A 21,123-nucleotide genomic window follows, 5' to 3' on the forward strand; every position below is an offset into this window, starting at 1 on the left:
ATTATAAGGCTGATGGCCTAAAGAGATTGGAAAATTTAAGGATAATTGTTAAGGTGGATGATCCAACAGTGCTGATAAACACATTCAGGGTACAACAAAACCACATACAGAAGAGCTGCCATTGTGTCTTGATCCATTATGAGACCCGAACAAGGCATTGACATTAGTAGGAGCTGCTGGGTGCCAAGCAATTTGGAAAATCAGGCCCCTCACTTCAGTGGCTATGGGACAGATTCCAACTTCCTTAATCATCTTGACTAGAACCTCATTCCACAAGTGGTTCTACTGAAGTCCATGGAAGCTTCCTTGGAGTAAAGGGCTACTGTACAGGAGTTAAGGGATCCGAAGCTGGCCCTACATATGGATTTAGGAGCCAAACTTCATGCACTCAAGTTTGAAAATCTTGTTTGTAAAGCAGTTCAGGACCCTCTGGGAAGAAAGGTGCTGTATAAGTGGAGAGTTGTTGATTTATTTAACAATGACTCAATTGCAACCATACAGGCTGCTAGATAAAATGTTACACGGGGCACATTTTACGCTGGAGTTAGTACCTCTGACTTCTGTGTAGTTTGACTTTAGGGCGTGTTGGAGGCAAACTGACTGAGACAAAGAGAGGGAACTTGGCAACTTCCCTCAGCTCTGACACGGACAGGCCTGGCTTGCTGCAATTTTAGCAAGAAGGTCACATAATCAAAAGTAAATGGCATGTAAAGGTATTTGATCATCTCAGAAATACAATAAAGACATCACACTAATGGAGCACTGCTCTGCCAAAAGTAATTAGTGCTGTGTGTGTATCTGGAAGATGTATATTTACCAGCAGCAGATCTATGATTACTTTAGCTAGACTAATGAAAGACCAGTGCTTATCCATACTGCAGTTCATTTCCATTCTCCCCCATCCTGCCTTATCAGCTTTGGGATTAACATCTATAATAGGGCTGTGTGCATATTTACACATTGTAATTAAGTGTTGGGTGAAGAATAAAGAGAGCTCTTTACGAATATTTATTGGAAAGGAGAAACACTTCTATGCAGGGACTAAATTCAGGCTGCAGTTATTAAAAAACAAAAATCCACGTGACGATTAGAACACCACTAGGAATTCCCTGGTGGCCTTCCTTGTTCAAACGACTTCCAGCAATATTCACTCTCTGAGCCCCGGGGGATCCCAGAGAAAAGGCTGGACTGGTCACACTGCTGTTTTTAAGAAGTCTATTGGAAATAGAATTTGCACAAGAAATTGTCAGATGCACTAATCCATACTGTGGACTAGATGATCCTCAGATGTTGTAAATCACCGTAACTTCAACTGAGCTATGCTGATTTACACCAGCTGAGGATGTGGCCCAGGGTAACCCTGATTTAGCAAAACACTTAAGAGCATGCTTAAGTTCATCCTTATTAGCACAGCACTTGAGCATACGCTTAACTTTAAGCACATTTAACTCTCATTGATATCAATGGGAGTTAAGCTGTTATGTAACTTTAAGCACCAGTTAGATGCACTGATATACTCAGTATATTTGTTGATAGGTGTCTCTTACCACCTTTTCCCTGACTTTTTTTTGACATTGTAAAAGCAGGTAAAATTCATATGTACTGTATATTTTGGGATTCCTTCAGTCTTTAGCACAAATTAAATTTCAAGCTAACATGCCCAAGGCTGAGTTTTATTAGGTTCCCCTGAATTCAGATAATTGCTAAAAAAAATGGTTTGGCACCGAATGCACAAATCCAGCTAAAAATACTTCTATAGCCATTAGAGTCTGTTTTACACTATGATTTGTGTTAATTATTTATTCCTTATTAATTGAACTGATTTGTAAGAAATCCATCATTGTAGCAGCTACTGTAGTGTAAACACACATTCTGGGCTCAACTTGGATTTCAATTACTTCCATGGAGTTGCTCCAGATATGCATCACTGTAACGAAGACCACGTTCGCTCATTTCTCTGTGTGTGTGCACATGCATATGTATGAAACTCTATCGCTCTATTTTTTTCCTGTGAGAGCCATATACTATCCTTCCCCTATTACATACTTATTGGTAGCTCTAAGTATCAGCATAAAAAAATCTTTTTAGTCAAAATGATAAAAACCTGTTTTTAGGAAGCAATCACTGAAATAGGACACAAATAAATTGTTTCAATTTTTAAGGCAATAAAAAGGAGCCAACTAAATAGATTTCTGATTCGCCAGACGCAACTAACGCACCTTTAATGCTGTTTTATTCTCAATTACCTCATCCCTCCCCCCATTGTAAAGGAACATAAGATAATAAACCAAACTCATTCTGTGGCCAAATTCTTATCTGAGTCTTATGGGAGTGAATCTGGAGTAACAAAGACAGATAAACAGACTTTAAAGACCAAGATCCTAAAGATCCCATGGAACTTTCTGTATGGGTTTGTTTTTTCCCCTACCATCACACAGTACTGGGCACTCTGCTGTCAACTTCTTTGGCTCATTACCCTCAGCCTAACCATGGCTGCATTTCACTGTCAAAGTGATTCCTGGATGAGCTTGTGCTTTGGGATCTTTTGTGAAAAATCCCATTTATATAACTAGATTTAATCTGCCATACACAGTTTTTATTCTTCAGATTGCGTGTTCCTTCCATTTCCATTGGAGCTAACTTTTCATGCCCTGGATAAACTACAATACTTAGTACTTCTGCAGCTTTGTCTGGGGATCTCAATATAATATACACGTTAATTAATTTTGGCTACACCTCTGTGGAGTTGGTAATTAATATCTCCACTTAGCAAATGAGGAAAAACTAAAGGGGATTTATGCAGTGTTGTGGTAGCCCTGATGGTCCCAGGATATTAGAGGGACAAGGTAGGTGAGGTAGTATCTTTTATTGGACGAACTTCTGTTGGGGAGAGAGACCAGCTTTCAAGCTCAGTATAAGCTCCAAAGCTCGTCTTTCTCCCCTACAGAAGCTGGTCCAATAAAAGACATTACCTCCGCCATCTTGTCTCTCTGAAGAGAATTTTGTGATTTGCCCAAGGTCACACAGACAGTATAAAACAAAACCAAGCTCTAGTCTACAAAAGCACCTTACTTTTCATGGACAGGACAATGTACCTACTTCAGTACAGTATCAGAGGGGGAGCCGTGTTAGTCTGGATCTGTAAAAGCGGCAGAGTCCTGTGGCACCTTATAGACTAACAGATGTATTGAAGCATGAGCTTTCGGGGGTGAATACCCACTTCATCGGATGCATGTAGTGGAAATTTCCAGAGGCAGGTATAAATATGCAAGCAAGAATCAGGCTAGGGATAATGAGGTTAGTTCAATCAGGGAGGATGAGGCCCTCCTCTAGCAGTTGAGGGTGAACACCAAGGGAGGAGAAACTGCTTTTGCAGTTGTATTTGCATACTGTGCTACTTCAATACAGTATGCAAATAGCAGGGCAGCATCCAATGGGATGAAAGGCAGGGGATGATTTCTTCCTCAAACATAAATAACTGATCCCAGTTTTTGTTCAGATACTTTTAACACTCACATGTGCATTCAGATCAGAGTCCAGCTCCTACCATGCTCTGCAAACAAAAGTAAATAAAATCCAGTGACCTACCGCAGCCCTTATTCACTTTTATGTGATTACCTGCATGTGTAAGTACATTTGCATATATATTTGGATGGGTTTTAAAAATTAAAAAGAACTCCACCTTCCTGGATCAAGGGAGAGAAACGGTTAGTTGATTTCATCATCAATGAAACCCTGCAGCTGATCAGTTCTCTCTTCATCCTATGGTTACAGGAACTAATTACGGCTGATGGGTTGATTCAATACAAGGATAATGTGATCTTAAATAACGTATAAACAAACATCACCCAGGCATCCACAGAAGCATTAGAGAGGAACAGCAGAGTTAGGCTCCGCTGGAACCAGTCTCTGTAGGCTCTGTACATCTGTATCAAAGATGAGAGCATAATAGGCTACAGGGTGGAAGGGAGTTAGAGGATCTTGGTTCTATTCCCAGGTCTGCCACTGACTCACTATCTTAATGAAGTCACCTCACCATTCTGTGCCTCAGTTTCCTCATCTGTAAAACTGGAGATGACGATTCGTACCCACCTTTGTTAACACTTTGGTCATTGATGGATGAAAAGAACTGCATGTGGTTTTAATTATAATTATCATTGGGATACAGGAGACCCGAGTTCTACTTCTGGCTCTGCCACTGATTTCCTGTGTGACCCTGAGCAAGTTGCTTCATCTCTCTGTGCCTCCTTTTGCTCTCCCATTTTTGGTCTACTTAGATCACAACCCGCTCAGGACAGAAACTCTCTCTTACTATGGGTTTGTACAGCACCTTGCACGAGGGGGCCTTTTCCTCACGTGAAACCTGTCAGCGATACCATAATAAATATGAATAATTTGTATTGCAGATATAAAGATGATGGCCAATAGCTGCATTTGAGGAGGTCTTTCGACCCTGGGGGCTGCATTTGGGGAGTGACCCAATTTACAAAACACCTCGTCATAATAGTGCTTTCAATACATTGGCAGACTCCACCTCAGACTGGGCAAACACCAAGGTCTAGCTACACATGTGCACTTCCCACTGAAACCAACGGTGTCAACTACTGACTTAGCCCGATCTCTAAACCAATGGAACAGACACAGCGATCTAACTCAAGGGGATTTCCAGGCATCTCGGTGGATGAGTGCAGTGGTGTATATTACAGCAACGGTACTGTCAGCGACTGATTGAGGACCTTGGCTGTGTGATCCTGCTCTTCAGGTCCCTGCTAATGTCTTCATCTCTACAGCCATTTTTTATTTACAGTATCCTTGATCCCACTTCTATTTACATTGAAGCAGAATTAACCAGCCAGGAGTTTGCAGCGGCAATCCATGTAACTCAGCGTGGCAGCATGACATTATCACTAGCAAAGCAATATTAGTTTTGTATGATTATCATCTCCAGGGAGCTTGCAGTGTGATAGGACTTCAGGTGATGGAGTCATAAACCATTATATTCATTCCTAAGCATCTGTATGACAGCCGCGCTCAAGGACGGCACCAGAAACTAGAACAGTGGCTCCAACCTGATTTATTAGCAGGAACATCTAGGGCGTGAGAGTTTTTAAATCACAATCTCATCCTCCTGAAGGAAACCTTGTCCCAGGTTAACCCTTTTGTTAGACAGTTCAGTGCTTTCATTAGGAGACTCAGTTGCATCTATGAGTCACGCTCATTAGTGCTTCACAGCTACATCTGTTACATGCCCGAGGTCAGACGCGGTATAAGGGACATTGCTAAGGTATTTTTCATAGTTGTTTATATTTTTTTCTTTGCAAATGCAAAGGAAATATCACTTTGTTTTCTGATACTTTCTGTCCTTCCATATTATGCCCACGCTAGCTTGTTGTTGTGAGGCCAAGCGTTGAGCTGCATACATGGTGTTATGGTCGGGTTGTTTGTGAGTGAGGGGCAGTGGATACTAGTTTGTAATTGCAGTGTGGCTTGCAAGCCAGTTTGTCACTGCACAGCTGCCAATGACCCAGGTGAGCCGGGGCAGTCTTGGATTTTGGACACCAGCCCTGGAACTTTCCAGCGCTGACCTGCATTCTGGACCCCTCAATCTCTGCCAACGTTGGCCGGGAATTTTTTGACATCACGTTGGAAAAATGCCATTTGACAAAATCAAAACTTTTCACAGTTTTTTCTTTTCTTTTTTTTAATTTAAATTGTTTCTTGGGGGGGGGAATGGAAATTTCAAAAAACATTTCAATTCCATACTTTTAAATAAAAAATAGAGCAGGAAACAACAGCCCAGTGACCATATTCCTGGCCTAGCCATAGGCTGCTGTCCTGCAACAGTAACTCCCCCAGCCCTTGCCACTTGCTTCCCAGCAGTGAAGGGAGTGTGGGCACAATCTCTGCTTGCGAGAGAGCAGCTCATCATCTCGCTGGAACCTGAAGACTCCTCCCCTTTCCTACCAGACCCGTCTCCAACGCCCAACCCAGATATTCCCCAGCTGTCTCCCCAACCCAGTCAGCCCCATTCCTTTCATCAACCCAAATGCCCTCTCTACCCAGTCCCCAAACTACCCCAGAACCACTGAGCCCCCTACCCCATCCTCTCTACTAACTGAGAGCCACCTGCCGCCCCATGACTCCAGCCACCTGTTCCCAAACTTTGTCTGGCTCCAAGGGCCCAGGCTTCCCTCCCAAAGACCTCATTATCTTAAGGTCCCTGTCACCCTAGCATCAACCCCACCATCAGCTGCATCCCCACTTCAGTTCTCAACCCCACACTCCACCAAGCTCCCCAGCCCTAACAGTCCTTGTCTGTGGCTGTCACCACCCCTTCTCCCCAATTCCCAGCTTCCCTCCCAAATCTAAGAGTCCAGATCCCCCAAACCCACTCCCAGATACCACCCCATCCGCTCCCTCAATCATTCCCATATGTCTCGACTCGGCCTCAGCTGTCTCATTTCATCTTGGAATCTTCAAAGGGTGTGGGACAATGACCTTTCCCCCTGCTGTCACTCATCGTCGGGGGATCACCAACTAGTCCAACCCCCTCATTTTCCCTATGAGGTGCTAGTGCCCATCCTTAATGGAAGGACATAGGCGCCAGTCTCTTCAGAAGAAGGGCCTACAGCTTTTCCATCACCTCACTTGACTGCAATCCAACTGGCATGCTCATCTGGCTATTCCCCGACTCCTCTCCCTAGGTTCAGTAGCAACCTCCCTAACTGATCCCAAGAAATTAAATGTTGGCAAGTTAGTTATTACAGGGTTGTTCAAAAATGCTGGGTCACTGATGCTGCAGTTCTGTTTTGGGTGAGGGGAGGAAGTGCCAAAGAAAGAAAAATCCAAAGAATGACATTCACTTTGCTAAAAAGACACTAACCGAAAGATGGTGGATAGAAAGCTGGCTAGATCATCGGGCTCAACGGGTAATGATCAATGGCTCCATGTCTAGCTGGCAGCCAGTATCAAGTGGAGTGCCCCAAGGGTCGGCCCTGGGGCTGGTTTTGTTCAATATCTTCATTAATGATTTGGAGGATGGCGTGGACTGCACCCTCAGCAAGTTTGCAGATGACACTAAACTATGAGGAGTGGTAGATATGCTGGAGGGTAGGGATAGGATACAGAGGGACCTAGACAAATTAGAGGATTGTGCCAAAAGAAATCTGAAGAGGTTCAACAAGGACAAGTGCAGAGTCCTGCGCTTACGACGGAAGAATCCCATGCACTGCTACAGACTAGGGACCAAGCAGCTAGGCAGCAGTTTTGCAGAAAAGGACCTAGGGGTTACAGTTGACAAGAAGCTGGATATGAGTCAACAGTGTGCCCTTGTTGCCAAGAAGGCTAACCGCATTTTGGGCTGTATAAGTAGGAGAATTGCCAGCAGATCAAGAAATGTGATCATTCCTCTCTATTCAGCATTGGTGAGGCCTCATCTGGAGTACTGTGTCCAGTTTTGGGCCCCACACTACAAGAAGGATGTGGAAAAATTGGAAAGAGTCCAGTGGCAGGCAACAAAAATGATTAGGGGGCTGGAGCACATGACTTATGGGAGAAGCTGAGGGAACTGGGATTATTTAGCCTGCAGAAGAGAAGAATGAGGGGGGATTTGATAGCTGCTTTCAACTACCTGAAAGGGGGTTCCAAAGAGAATGGATCTAGACTGTTCTCAGTGGTACCTGATGACAGAACAAGGAGCAATGGTCTCAAGTTGCAGTGGGGGTGGTTTAGGTTGGATATTAGGAAAAACTTTTTCACTAAGAGGGTGGCGAAGCACTGGAATGGGTTACCTAGGGAGATGGTGGAATCTCCTTCCTTAGAGGTTTTTAAGGTCAAGCTTGACAAAGCCCTGGCTGGGATGATTTAGTTGAGAATTGGTCCTGCTTTGAGCAGGTGGTTGGACTAGATACCTCCTGAGGTCCCTTCCAACCCTGATATTCTATGATTCTATGCAGGGCACATTTAGGGCCAACTAACCTTGACAATGCCTTCTTCACTGTATTCTTTCCTCTGCCTACGGAGCTGATTTGTACTTACCTTGGAAAGCTATCAAGAGCACAGCAAGTGGAACATTGCACAGAGCTAGGAAGGATGCATGGTTCTGATCTAGACCAAGTCATTGGATCTTTGGGGTACAAAACATTACACAAGGGATGAATTTGGTCCACCTTGTCACATCCAACAGCAAATCACACCACTTTTGTTACAGACGGTGACACTTTTTAAAGTCACATGGTGTTTATTCACCAAGATAATAGGCATCTTCCAATTAATAGTGATAGATACACAGATAAGAGTCACATGGAAGTTTGGTGCTATAGTCAAAGCCCTGTGGAACACTGGACAAAAGAGGCAGGATGCTCTAATGAGAGCAACCGGATAACCAGATGTTCTGAACATCCTGGGTAGCTAGCACAATACTACACCACCTCTCTCCAAAGCAAGTCCAAGAGCTTGTGGTGCAGGGGAATGTTAGTACCCGCTCCAGCAAGCAACCCAAGAGAGATGTTTAAGGTGGCATCAAAATCCCCAGGGCACTGCTGACTACAGGTTGTACATTATAAACTAGGACAAGCTGCTTGTCTCAGCAATTGGGAGGCTGCTTTAAGGTGTGTTTCTGCCCGACTGGAGAAATGTCCCTGTCACACAGTAAATAGAGCCAGACTCAGACACCCAAAGCCATTAGGCTGCAGCTTACTGACAGCTTTTCCCCTGAAGCTAAAAGGCAGCCTTGGCTTTGTTTATGTTATGTGCAGTCTAGGTAGACTCAACTGGAAAGAGACAACGTGCAAGGAAAATATTCATTTCTTAGTGCTAATTTCAGTGTTTTCAGAAATAACAGCACAGCCCATCTATCTCTGGGAAACTCTTTGTGATGGATGTGCAAGACCCCTGATCTGTAGAACCACTAGATTCTCTGGACACAGGTCATAGTTACCAGGCCTGATTCTGAGCTTATTTACACTGGTGTAAATCAGGCATCATTCCTGTCAAATCAATTGAAGTCAAACCAGCCCAAAACCAGGGTAGCAAAAAAACAGGATCCGGCCTCTGGCCTGCTCAAGATGATGCCTGCTCACACAAGGGAATCAGATCCAGCCACATTCTTGGGACTTCTCATCACATCAGGAGGCACGTAAATGCATGGGAGTTATCCCAGGGTCCCCCTTGTAAGGACAGGATGCTGGATTCAGATCACTACAGATGCCCTGTATCTGCTTTTGGATTTCAGACTATTCAGCATTTGCTCTAGGTTTCAAATGGGAATGGGATTTGTTTTCTTTTCTGTACTCCTCCTCCTGATACAAGCTTGTGTATGAGGTGTCTGTATCTTTGCTAAGCCAGTGATGTGATCTAATCTAAGACAGGTTGCCTTAGAGCCTTTAGAAGTTTCAGCTGGCGCCAAAGATCGGCTCTCTCAGTGAGGTTGGCTGATATGGTAATAGAACACTATGTTCCATGTCCTATGCTGGTGGGAGTAATCTTTAAAATGTGTTATTGTCTAGGACACAGCACCACAGCCGCCCACTGGTTTCCAGCCTCAATCATGGGTGGAAGCTTTGACCAGGAGAACTACTGGCCTGTGCATTTTAGGTGAATCTCTGTAACAACTTTCCATCTCTGCCCCAAACCACATCTCACAGCAGTCTGCACAGAGCTGGCTTGAGGATTCTGGGGGAAGGTCAGTAAACTTTTCGGGGGGGGGTACACCCCAAACTTAAATTGATTTATTGTAGGTAAGAGGAGAGGTGTGCATGGACGTTTAGGCCCCCTGAGCCTCCTGCTGCAGATGTGGAACCTGGCAGCTTGGCCCTTTCCGTGCAATCTTTCAATTGTCACCAGTTTGTGTTTTCAAGGCTCTATGCAAAGCAGAGAGCTGGAAACATACCTTTTAAAAAATGCAAATGAAAGATTCCCCTAAAAGCTGCTCTATTGGCAAGTGATTCATGCCAGCCCCCTCCAGCACAGCACTGGCTTGGAGGTCCTATCTTTCGCTGGCTTTGCGTTATGCATCTGCAACATTTCTGAGTGGAACACACAGGGAGGAAAGCATTTCTCTTCCTCGCTCAGACATAAAAAAAAAAAAATTGTGCTAGTGATTGCATGTTGGAACTCAGCCTAAACTAGAGCAGTCACTGACACGCCCACTGTGAGATCAGTGTCTTTTGCTCGGCAGCTATTTGGGGCATAAACTGTCATTTACTATATGCTTGTACGGAGCCTAGCCCAGAGGAGCTCCAAACTACTTGAAACCTCTACATGCTACAGCCGCTGCATCGCGCTGCCCTGCGCGGCGCGCGTGTGCGCGTCCTGCGCGGTTCCCTCTCCCGCGCCCTCTTCCTGAGCTTCGGCATGCAGGTCGTGCCGAGAGCGGGGACGCCGGACGCGGCCCGCGAAACTGCGCGGCGCGTGGGTCCCGCCGCCCCCTTGACCTCGCGCCGCAGTCATGCCCTGCCGTCGTCCAGCAGCCGCCCGAGGCCGCCGCCAGCCCCCCGCCCCGCCAGGTCCAGGTCGCCCCGCCCCGTCTCCCGCCGACCTCCCCTCCCCTCCCCGGCTACAGGAGACGCCCCCTACATTTTGCCGCCCTAGGCACCAGCTTGTTTTGCTGGTGCCTAGAGCCGCCCCTGGCTACAGCAATACCAATGATAATAATATAGTGTCATGAAAATTTTGTCTTGGCAAGTGGATAACTTTATTGAGGTATTTCCCTTAACTAGAAGAATCAAGGCCTTTTATCTCATTGTTCCTTCCAGATCATATTCATGTGGATTTGACTGGAATACATTGTCTTATATTTTGAGTTATCTATGAAGAGATGTTATTGGCTCCTTTTACTTGAAGATTATCTGCCTAGATTTGCCATGTTCCTTTCCGCTAGCCCAGAGCCCACTGACAATGAGCAGTGACTGAGTCAGCGGTGGGTGGGTGTGCATACTAAGATAATGATTTACAGAGCAAAGCATGCAAACCAAACATTGGGCATAAATCACTCTGCTTGTCTCGGGGAACAGGAGGCACAATTATAAAGCAGTTAACCTTCTCTCCTTTTGCTGTGGGGGAGGGAAAAAAAAATAAACCCAGTCAGCGTTACCACTGGACAGATTTCCAAAGAGCGCTTGGGGAAAACTGAAATGTACGGCTCAAACAGGGACATCTTTTAGTCCCACCTACTGGAAGTGCCACTGAAAATTTTTAACTGATGCCTATCATAACGGATGGTCTTTTAAAACAAAAGAAAAACACCCTTAAATTTGAGCTGTGTTAATGCTTAATGGAATTTCAGTCACAGACTCAGAAATACAGGGCTGGAAGGGCCTGGCTTGACCTCAAGAGGTCACCTAGTCCACGCCCCGCAAACTGAGGAAGGATTAAAACTCTCCTTAGAGTTGAAAGCTTTTCCTAATATCTAATATATACCAAAAGGTAGTAAATGTGGTTCTGCCTCCGTCTCCAGTGTAAGCAAGGTGTGACTAAAGACAAAGAAAAGCACATTTACACGCAAGGTAAAGAAAGCCATAAGGGGAGCAAGTGAGGAAACATGACTACTTAACCAGCTCAAAGGGGGGATGCAGACTGCACCCACAGGAAGCCTTCTGCCTCTTAAAGCAAGGTTAAAGAACTTTGGGAAGATATAAGGACAGAGAAAAAGCATCCATCATGTGGTGGACTAAAGGGGCCAGAGCTCTTGAAATCACAGAAAAATGGATCCTTTATCCAAGAGGGTTGAAGTCTCTGGGAACCTGGTTAGGCAAAGATTGTAATTTACTGAAATTAAGTTTTAGTCTTAGAAGTGTATTTGTACCTTGTAACTGTGTTTGCTTGTAGCCTTCTCTGTCTTTATTCTTGATACTTGGCATCACTTAAATCTATGCCTTTTTGATTAATAAACTTGTTTCACTTTTACTATAAACCAATTCAGTGCTTTGATTAAAATAGAGCAGGAATCAGCAACCTTTGGCACGTGGCTCTCCAGGGTAAGCCCCCTGGCGGGCCGGGCCAGTTTACCTGCCACATCCACATGTTTGGCCAATCGTGGCTCCCACTGGCCGCGGTTCGCCGCTCTGGGCCAATGGGGGCTGCAGGAAGTAGTGGCCAATACTTCCCTTGCCCACACCGCTTCCCGCAGGCCCCATTGGCCCGGAGCAGCAAACCACGGCCAGTGGGAGCCGTGATTGGCCGAACCTGCGGACGCGGCAGGTAAACAAACTGGCCCGGCCCGCCAGGGGGCTTACCCTGGACAGCCGCATGCCAAAGGTTGCCGATCCCTGAAACAGAGTGTTTGTTAACCCCAGTTAAGCTAATGGGCTGCTAGGTGCTGTCTCTTTAAGGGAGCAGCAAACTTATCGTAATAACTTCTGTAAGTGTTCAGTGAGGGGTTGGACACTAGAGGGCAGATGGTGTCAGGGAAATTTAGGACTGGGGGATGTTAGGGTTGCCCTGCAAAAAGTAGCTGGGCAGTGGAAGCCAGCACATGACCCACATGCTTGTGTAGGCTGACTGTTGGTGTCAGAACTGTGATTGGAAGAGGGGTGGGATCTGAGTTACTACAGAGAATTCTTTCCTGGGTGCTGGCTGGTGAGTCTTGCCCACATGCTCAGGGTTTAACTGATCACCATATTTGGGGTCAGGAAGGAATTTTCCTCCAGGGCAGATTGGCAGAGGCCCTGGAGGTTTTTCGCCTTCCTCTGCAGCATGGGGCCCGGGTCACTTGCTGGAGGATTCTCTGCACCTTGAGGTCTTTAAACCACAATTTGAGGACTTCAGTAATTCAGACATAGGTTAGGGGTTTGTTACAGCAGTGGGTGGGTGAGATTCTGTGGCCTGCATTGTGCAGGAGGTCAGACTAGATGATCACAACAGTCCCTTCTGACCTTAAAGTCTATGAGTCTATGAGGATGGAGAAAGTCATTCACGTTTATCATTAACACTGGGGGGGGAGGGGAATCATCAGTGGATAGCATCCTTAGCAACATGTTTCATCAGCTCTGTCTCCATTTCAAATAAGATTAGTACAGCTGAGGCAGGATTTATTGCTGGCTGATTGAAAGCATCACCTGGATTTCGAGCTCCTCCGCCCCGCCCCAAAAGAAAAGGCTCAATGCTCATTAGGTATTTATTGCACAGACCAGCTTTTCAGGGCGTTGAAGTGTTGCAGAGCAGGCTAATCATGGTGCTACATTTATATTCAGGCTTAGAGAGCTTGCAAATGAATTGATCCAGTCGAGGTGCTTTGCAGTACCATGCCCAGAGAAGTTTCAGCTCTCCTATGCTTTACCTACTTATGTATATTAAATGGGAACTTCCCCAAGATGAGAATAAGCTGTTCACAATTGTCCTTGACAGATGAAAGAAAGGATAATGAGTTCACTGAGATTCTCACAGTGGGCCTGGATCCTCATCCCTGCACCGCTCCCACACATTCTCAGCCTCAACACATTTTACACCTAGATTGCAGGGTAATGAAAACTCAGTCCCAGGAAGTACGATACCGGCAGCCGTACTTTGGCTGTGAACGCATCAGAGCTCAGAAGCAATACAGGGTTGAGTATTGCTAGTACTTGGTTGACAGTCCTAGGAAGTCTTCCCAAACAGCTGGCAGTGATTTTAGAGATAGAATAGGCAGCACTCTTCCTTCTAAATGAATACTGAACCAATGCCCCATCATGCTGTTAGGGAACACTGCACTGCTGGAGTTATCTTTTAGGTGAGATATAAAGCCAGCGTCCTGACCACAGAGAGTCATTAAAGATCAATCCCACAGCACTTTTTGCAAGGGAAGGGTTATGCTAAGCTCAGCATCTCCTGGCCACATTCCAACTCAGGTAATTACATTCTGCCTTTGAAAAATCCCCCTTAAGTCACAAAAGGACCCAATTCATCCTCATGTAACTCCACTGAAGCTTGGGGGTTACCGTGGCGATGACTCTGGCCCAATATTCTTCTTTGTTTCCCATCCTAAACTGTTAGGGGGTGTAGCTGTGGAGTATTTAACAGCTACCAAAGTCCACTCCAGAGGTGGCCGCATTTCAACAGTGGGTGGTGAAGTGATTCATGTACATATACTATGCAATATACAGCTTAAAAAAGCCTTTTGTGTTCACTTGGAATGAATATTTCCCATATAAGTGGCAGGACAGAAAATTCCCTAAGCGAAGCCCCAATATCTGAAGTTATTCAATATCCTTCTCCAATTCAGAAAACGGATGTGATACTGTAGCTTCATTATAGAGCAGAGAAAGATTGAAAAGTCCTGCTGGACTCAGCAAATAAGTCAGGGATATAATTTTTTTTTTCCCCCATTGAATCATTCTGTTTCAAAAGTCAAAATATTCCTCAGGTCCAAGATGGAATTTCTGCTCAGAGAGAGAGAGAGAAAGACTCTGCCTGAGTTGGAGAAGTTGCACCTGGTTCTCCTACATCCCAAGTAGGTGCCCTAGTCACTGGGTTAATCTCTCTCATAAAACATTTTGAAGGGCCTCATTTTCTTTCCGCATCAGAACAAAAATAAACGTAAACCTCACATTTTTTCGTGAAAACTAACTGTTGTTTTCCAGCGAGCCCTGCAGCTGACTATTGTATTGCACTGCATCGATCCCCTTCCAGGAATTATAATCCTTGCCCGACTCCTACAGTTTTCAAAGATCTAGGCAAAGTGTGACACTTACAATCCTGTTAAGAGTTGCCTGAATCCAGAAAAAAAAAAGGGGGGGGGGGAGAATTGTGAAAATGTGAAAAGTCATTCACATTTTGCCCAGGCTCATGTTCCTTGTTTGTTCATTATTAGTGAATATTCATGAAAACTGGATTTAGGGTGCATAGATAGTTGGAGAATGGTTGCTCCTTGTACCAATATCCATATGTGCTTTCACACAAGAGGTATGTGTGTGAGAATAAGGGCATTTGCTATTAATTTTTCACTATTAATTCTCACTGTTCATTCTCATGTTTAAAAAGTTTCTGTCCTCCAACCAGGCAGTAGAAACAAACAAACAAAAAACACCACACACTATGACTAGGGTGACCAGATGTCCCGATTTTATAGGGACAATCCTGATATTTGGGGCTGTTTCTTATATAGACTTATATTGTCCCCTACCCCGTCCCAATTTTTCACACTTGCTGTCTGGTCACCCTAACCATGACTTAGATGACCAATCACTTACCAGGGATAACAAACAGAAAATGAATAGTTAAAGTGAGGAACTTACAAATATTCCATAAGCTGAAAATTGTTCATGCAAACTATTTGGCAAATACCTGAAAATAGCAAATCCAGATGCAGAAATCAGAATCAGTTCATGATTCACAGGGCAGGTCTACTCTACGGAATTAAGTCAACCTAAGTTACACAACTCCAGCTACGTGAATAACATAGCTGGAGTCAACGTAGCTTAGGGTGACTTATGGCGGTGTCTACATCGCACTGGGTTGATGGGAGAAACTCTCCCGTTGATTTATCTTATGCTTCTCGTTCCGGTGGAGTACCGGAGTTGACGGGAGAGCGAGTCTCCACTAGAACCACTAAATCGAGCCCTGGTGGATTGATCGCCACATGTCGATCCCCCAGTAAGGGGAGACAGGCCCACAGACAGAAAAAAAGAAAAAACAAACAAACAAACAAAAACCACACACATGCTAAATTCATTGGATTTGATTTGCAAAGAATAACTTGACCAGAACATTTTCCAGTTTCCATTGTCACGTGTGTTCCCCACAGCAAAACTGGGAAGGTTCAGACAAAATGAAAAATTTCTGCCAACAATTTCCTTTGGAAAAAAAGGCCATTTTTCATGGGTGGGGTGGAAATGGCTTCAGCTGTATATTTTCAACCAACTCTGGGTGGTGGCCTCTGCAAGTTTAGATGAGCTTAGAATAAACCTCCAAACAACTGAAGTCTTGAGTTAACTGGGCCTTTAGAGGCTTAGCGATTTGCCCGCTGCTGCTGCATAAGATACTGTTGGTTGTGCTTTCTATTGTGCCAAAAAGGACTGGAAAAGCAGAGTCAACTGTCCATTTGGTAGGTTTATTGGTAGCTGACAGATAAGGGCAAGAGGCCACACACCTGCTGGGGTGCTCTGAGAGGGACCAGAAAGGGGGCAGAGTTGAAGCTAGCCTGGGAGTAACCTTGTCTACCGTAAATTCAGAAGTGTGGAGGGGAACAGAGTTACTTCGCTTTTTTTATTTCTGCTTCAAATTGGGGATGGGGAGGGGAGAATTATGGATCAAGCCCTTTAAGGGGTAAATTAAGAGGTACTGGAGAATTCATACATGGCCCTTCTACAGCAGAACAAATTTCTTCACTGTGCTTCACGCAACACTGACGGCATATCCCCCAAAGGAAATAAATGACCATGCTGACTTCTAACTGGCAGGGTTTCTCAGTAAGCCGTTTTCAAACTATCCACCAGGCAACAGGACACAAAATCCTCCTCAAAAGCCAGACGGGTTAGAGAATTGCCAACCATCTAGTGAGTGGCCTATGATTTGAAGGATGGTCCAAAGGTTAGTGGGTTGTGGACACAGGGGACCAATGTTCAGTTCCCTGCTCTGCCACAAGCTTCCCATTTGGCAAGCCACTTAGCCTCTTTGTGCCTCAGTTTCCCATCTGTACAATGGGGACAATAGCACTGCTCTGCCGCAGAGCAATGTTGGGAGAATGATCACATCAAAGATTGTGAGGTGTTTGGATATTACGGTTATGGAGGCCACATAGAACCCAAACTGGTAAAGACCATTTGATGGTGGTTGATTCATATCCCAGGCTGACCAGTGTCTATAAAACCACTATCATAGTCAGCAGCTGGTTTTAACAGAGAAGCCAAAAAGATGAAATGCAGGTGAACTGCCCTCTGGTCTGCCGAAAGTGGTGGGAAATCCTTGCCCACCACCCACATTGTACCTGCTCTAGAAGGGTCAGATTCTGATCCCTTTACTCACCAGGGAGCCACGAGTGGAGGAGGCTGCTATTATTCAACATCAGGTATCAGAATCTGGCTCTACATGAAAAGATCACTCCGCTGTCAATCCAGCACTTCCCAGGAGCACTGCAGAAATGTTAAGATTATTTAAAGAAGCCCTAAGTGCTCATCGCCAGCTGCAGGGAGTTCGTTGCATTGAGCAATATTCGCTCAGCTCAGAAATGCAACATTACTGGAGCGAACAAATCAGATGTGGGCTTTTTTTTTTTTAATTACTGAAATGATCCCTCTCCGTTTTCCAAGCTCTCTCTTGCCATATTAATTTTCTCCAACTGCTTGTGCTTGGTCAGTCAGGACCTCAGTAGCAATTTGTTTTTATTGACTTTTTGTTTTACTCAACATTTAATTATGCCAGATGACAACTGTGGAAATACTATATGGAATCCCAAAGTCCTAAGCGGAGAGTAGGGGGAAAAAACCTGCATGCACTGACCAGCTAATAGGCTCTTGGGTAATTTTCAGGCCCCACATACAAATACACAGAGGTTGTGCTCTTTTCCACTGGAAGCTGGAATGGTCTAAGAAACCTACATTTTCACTTCCTGTTCACCGGACTGGAAGTGCCAAAAGCTTTTCAGTTTCTGGGCCAATGGCAGTGCTGTTTTGGTTTAAATATGGAGATAAACTTATCTCATAGAATTGGAAAGGACCTTGAAAGGTCATCGAGTCCAGCCCCCTGCCTTCACTAGCAGGACCAAGTACTGATTTTGCCCCAGATCCCTAAGTGGCCCCCTGAAGGGCTGAACTCACAACCCTGGGTTTAGCAGGCCAATGCTCAAACCACTGAGCTATCCCTCCTTCCACACACAGTGTACATGAATTGCTTAATGCAAAACATAACATGCTCTTTCCACAACCTCATGTGTCAATGAAAGAATGACCACAAAGTAAACAGGGTTACCCTCTAAAGAGATGCATTGCTCACTGTTTTCTTTCCCCTCGTACCCAGCGAGATTCTGGCACCGTTGATGAATCACTGGGGCTTTCCTTTGCTCAGTCATGATTAAAATCTCTGCTCGGGTTCCCAATTGTAATTTGGGAACAAAGACAAAAAACAAAAGAAAACAAACCACCCACAACCCTTCAAGCCACTTGATTTCGCCTTTTCGTCTCCAGACAACAGCACACAAACACAAAAGAAAACGCTGTTCACCCATTAGTCTGAAACGGGCCAAGTGTGTAACTGCCAGATGCCCAATATTAAAAATGTAACAACCAAAATGAGAGATTAACAAGAGAGCAAAGGACTTGTGCATTGTACAACAGGGGTACCCAACCCTTGCCATAACATCACAGGGATGGCAGCATTTCTGCTTATTACCTGCTAGGTGGGGCGTGTTGCGGTGTCGTCGTTTTGAAGGGTTCGCATCTGACCATTAACATTCCCTCTCAGCTAAAACACAACAGTCGTATTTCCTACAGAATGCATGAGCACGTCCAAGCCACTCAACGTACATCGTATCTTTCGCTCTGGAGGATCCCAAAGCACCTTACAGACTGGATAGTGCAGAGATCAGCCAGGAACTCGTCTATACAGAGACGTAGTGCCCGGGAAGCTGGGCCGGGTCTCTACAGTGTGTTAGTGTGCCACACGTTAACTGGCTGCATGGACCCTGCTCCTGCCTACTATGAGTTCTGTAGTGAGCTCAAAGCAGAGTCCACTTGGCCAGCCAGCTTGCAGCAAGCTAGTGAACTGAGCTTCACACCCCAGCTTGTCACACACTGGCGTGCAGACCCGCCCTCGGTTACCAGAGAAATTCAGACTCATCTCGAGTGGACGGTGGCAGACAGAACTTTGGGAAGACAATGGGAATAATTTCTCTAATGGGAGTCATACAGTGAATCCCCAGCCCATGGTGTTTGAAACTCATGAATAATCAGAGACAAACACAATGAGCCAGAACATTTGAAAATTCACTCTTGTGCGTCGGCCGATTCCCAAGCAGGGTCCCATTGACGTCAGTGGGCTTACAGTACACATCAGGAGCACGGGCTTGAGGGAGTAAATGCGTGCAGGATTGGTCGCAGAGCGTTGCATGTGTCCAAAAGCAGGTTTAATGTCAACCTCAGAAGAGAATGTGCAGGGAGTCAGTAGAGATCAGGAGTAATAGGTTGGCACAAGCCTCTAAACTTCAGGGATGTGTAAAAACCCAGGACCTGATTCTCTTCTCACATACACTGGTTTTACAAACTGTGTAGATCCACTCTCTCCCATGAACTTAAATCCACTTTATCCTGGTGTAAGTGGGGTCAGAATCCTGCCCCCATGGTTCCTGGTTTTCCGTGTTTTATTGTTCCTTTCTAAACTGAAAATTTAAAAAAAAAAAAAAGTGGGGGGGGAGAGACACTCTTCCCAGCCACCCACTCATTCACGCTGACCCTCGATTCAGTCTCCCATCATGGGAGAAAATTGAGCAAGGGGAAATTTACGTTAAATATCAAGTGAGATTCCCTCACCATGAAGTCCCAAGGTGATGGAAGCTCCACCATTTAGGTCATTTAAAATTGAAGGGACAAAGTGACCTTAAAAGACTTTTCCAGCCTCTGTTGGATTGCCTGAAAACGTGACTTCTTGGACTCATGACTAAGTACCAAGTAGTGGAGACCCGAGGTCTGCATGCTTCAAGTTTTATCCCACAAGGAGTTACCTGAATGTTCACAGGGAAGACGCTGCAAAATAATTGTGGGTTGAGCACAGATGGCTAATTGGATTTTTTTGGGCTAATGTTAGCAAAATTACAGCACCTGGAACTTTTCTTATTTTCCCCTTTAGTTCAGAAGCCAACAGCAGGGCTGCTTTAGTGATTCTGCTGCCCCAGGCATTCCAGCACGTCTGCCCCTTCCCAACCCAGAGCCACCCAAAAAACCAGTGTCGTTGATGATGTACTTTTTTGCTGCTTTTAGCACTTTTCTGTCCTAGAGGATCCACTTATTTGATGGTAAAGTCAACCCCATTCTTTTCCTGCTTTACCCCATTATGTCCCTTGCTTCCCTGGATAGCGAGGTGAGCTAAGAAAAGAAAAAGGCCCACACGAAGCTTTCCAACTAGAGATGCAGCATGGGCCAGTGGATAGGGCCTTGGGCTTCAACTCAGGAAAGCTGAGTTCTAGTCTCAGCTCCATGATTGCTTTTCTGTATGACCTTGGGGAAGCCACCTCCCAGCTCTGTGCCTCAGTTTCCCTCCCAAACCTTGCATATTTAATGAGTAAGCGCTTCTATGCAGGGACTCTCTTTTATAATGCATCTGTACCACGTGGCCACACTACAAATGATAATGAAGCTCCCTTTGAAGCCTGTAAGAAGTTTGCTTCCATCGTCACTAGAGTTAAATTTAGCAGAGGAGGCAAAGCCTATTTTCCTCTCTCATAGAAGGTTCTAGAGTCTCTCTCTTCTGCTTGTAATACCTTGTCAGAAACCTGACTCTGATAAAAACAACAAGGACTCCTTGTGGCACTTTAGAGACTAACAAATTTATTTGGGACTAAGGTGCCACAAGAACTCATTGTTTTTGCTGCTACAGACTAACATGGCCACCACTCCAAAACCTGACTCTTTAATGGCTCTGCTTAGCTGGTTTCTAGTTATCAGTGTACAGTCCTCTTTATGGCCACATTACATCTTAACAAATCAAGACCAGTACATCAAGGAAATGTCTCAGCATGGCAGCCATTTGTATTTTAGGCACTATGCCCCCCCCCCCCCCACACACACGCTTGGAAGGACAAGATGCTTTATCAGTAAACGTCAATTTCACCATACACACACAAACCAACAGAAATATTTCCTTTAATAATCAACATTTACAGATAGACACAGTAAGAAAAATGCTGCTTGAGAACATCCTAGGGTTTGATTTGAGGACATTTTACTTTATATATTTTGACAATATATGTGTTTTAATGGTTATAAAGCTTTAACTTTTAAAATCTCAATGTCTAGTGTTATTAATTAATTATTTCCTGGCTCTCTCCCTTCCCTCATTATTTCCTGCAACTGTGAACACTTAAATAGGTCAAAATGGGGGAAAAAAGTGCTTAAAACCCATAATTTTTCCACAACTGTGAATATTTAAAATAGATTTAAAAATTTTTAAAGCTTGAAAAAACATCAATATTATCTGTCAAAATTACACACACACAAAAAG

General features: G+C 44.8%; 1 protein-coding gene across 3 annotated transcripts in view; it reads right to left on the reverse strand.

Moving 5' to 3' along the window:
• Nucleotides 1–21,123, reverse strand: part of SORCS1 (sortilin related VPS10 domain containing receptor 1) — a 393,912-nt gene that overhangs the window by 308,660 nt on the left and 64,129 nt on the right. The gene's annotated exons all lie outside the window — the stretch shown is intronic.

This window comes from Mauremys reevesii, linkage group 7, assembly GCF_016161935.1.
Source record: "Mauremys reevesii isolate NIE-2019 linkage group 7, ASM1616193v1, whole genome shotgun sequence".
Taxonomy (NCBI): domain Eukaryota; kingdom Metazoa; phylum Chordata; order Testudines; family Geoemydidae; genus Mauremys; species Mauremys reevesii.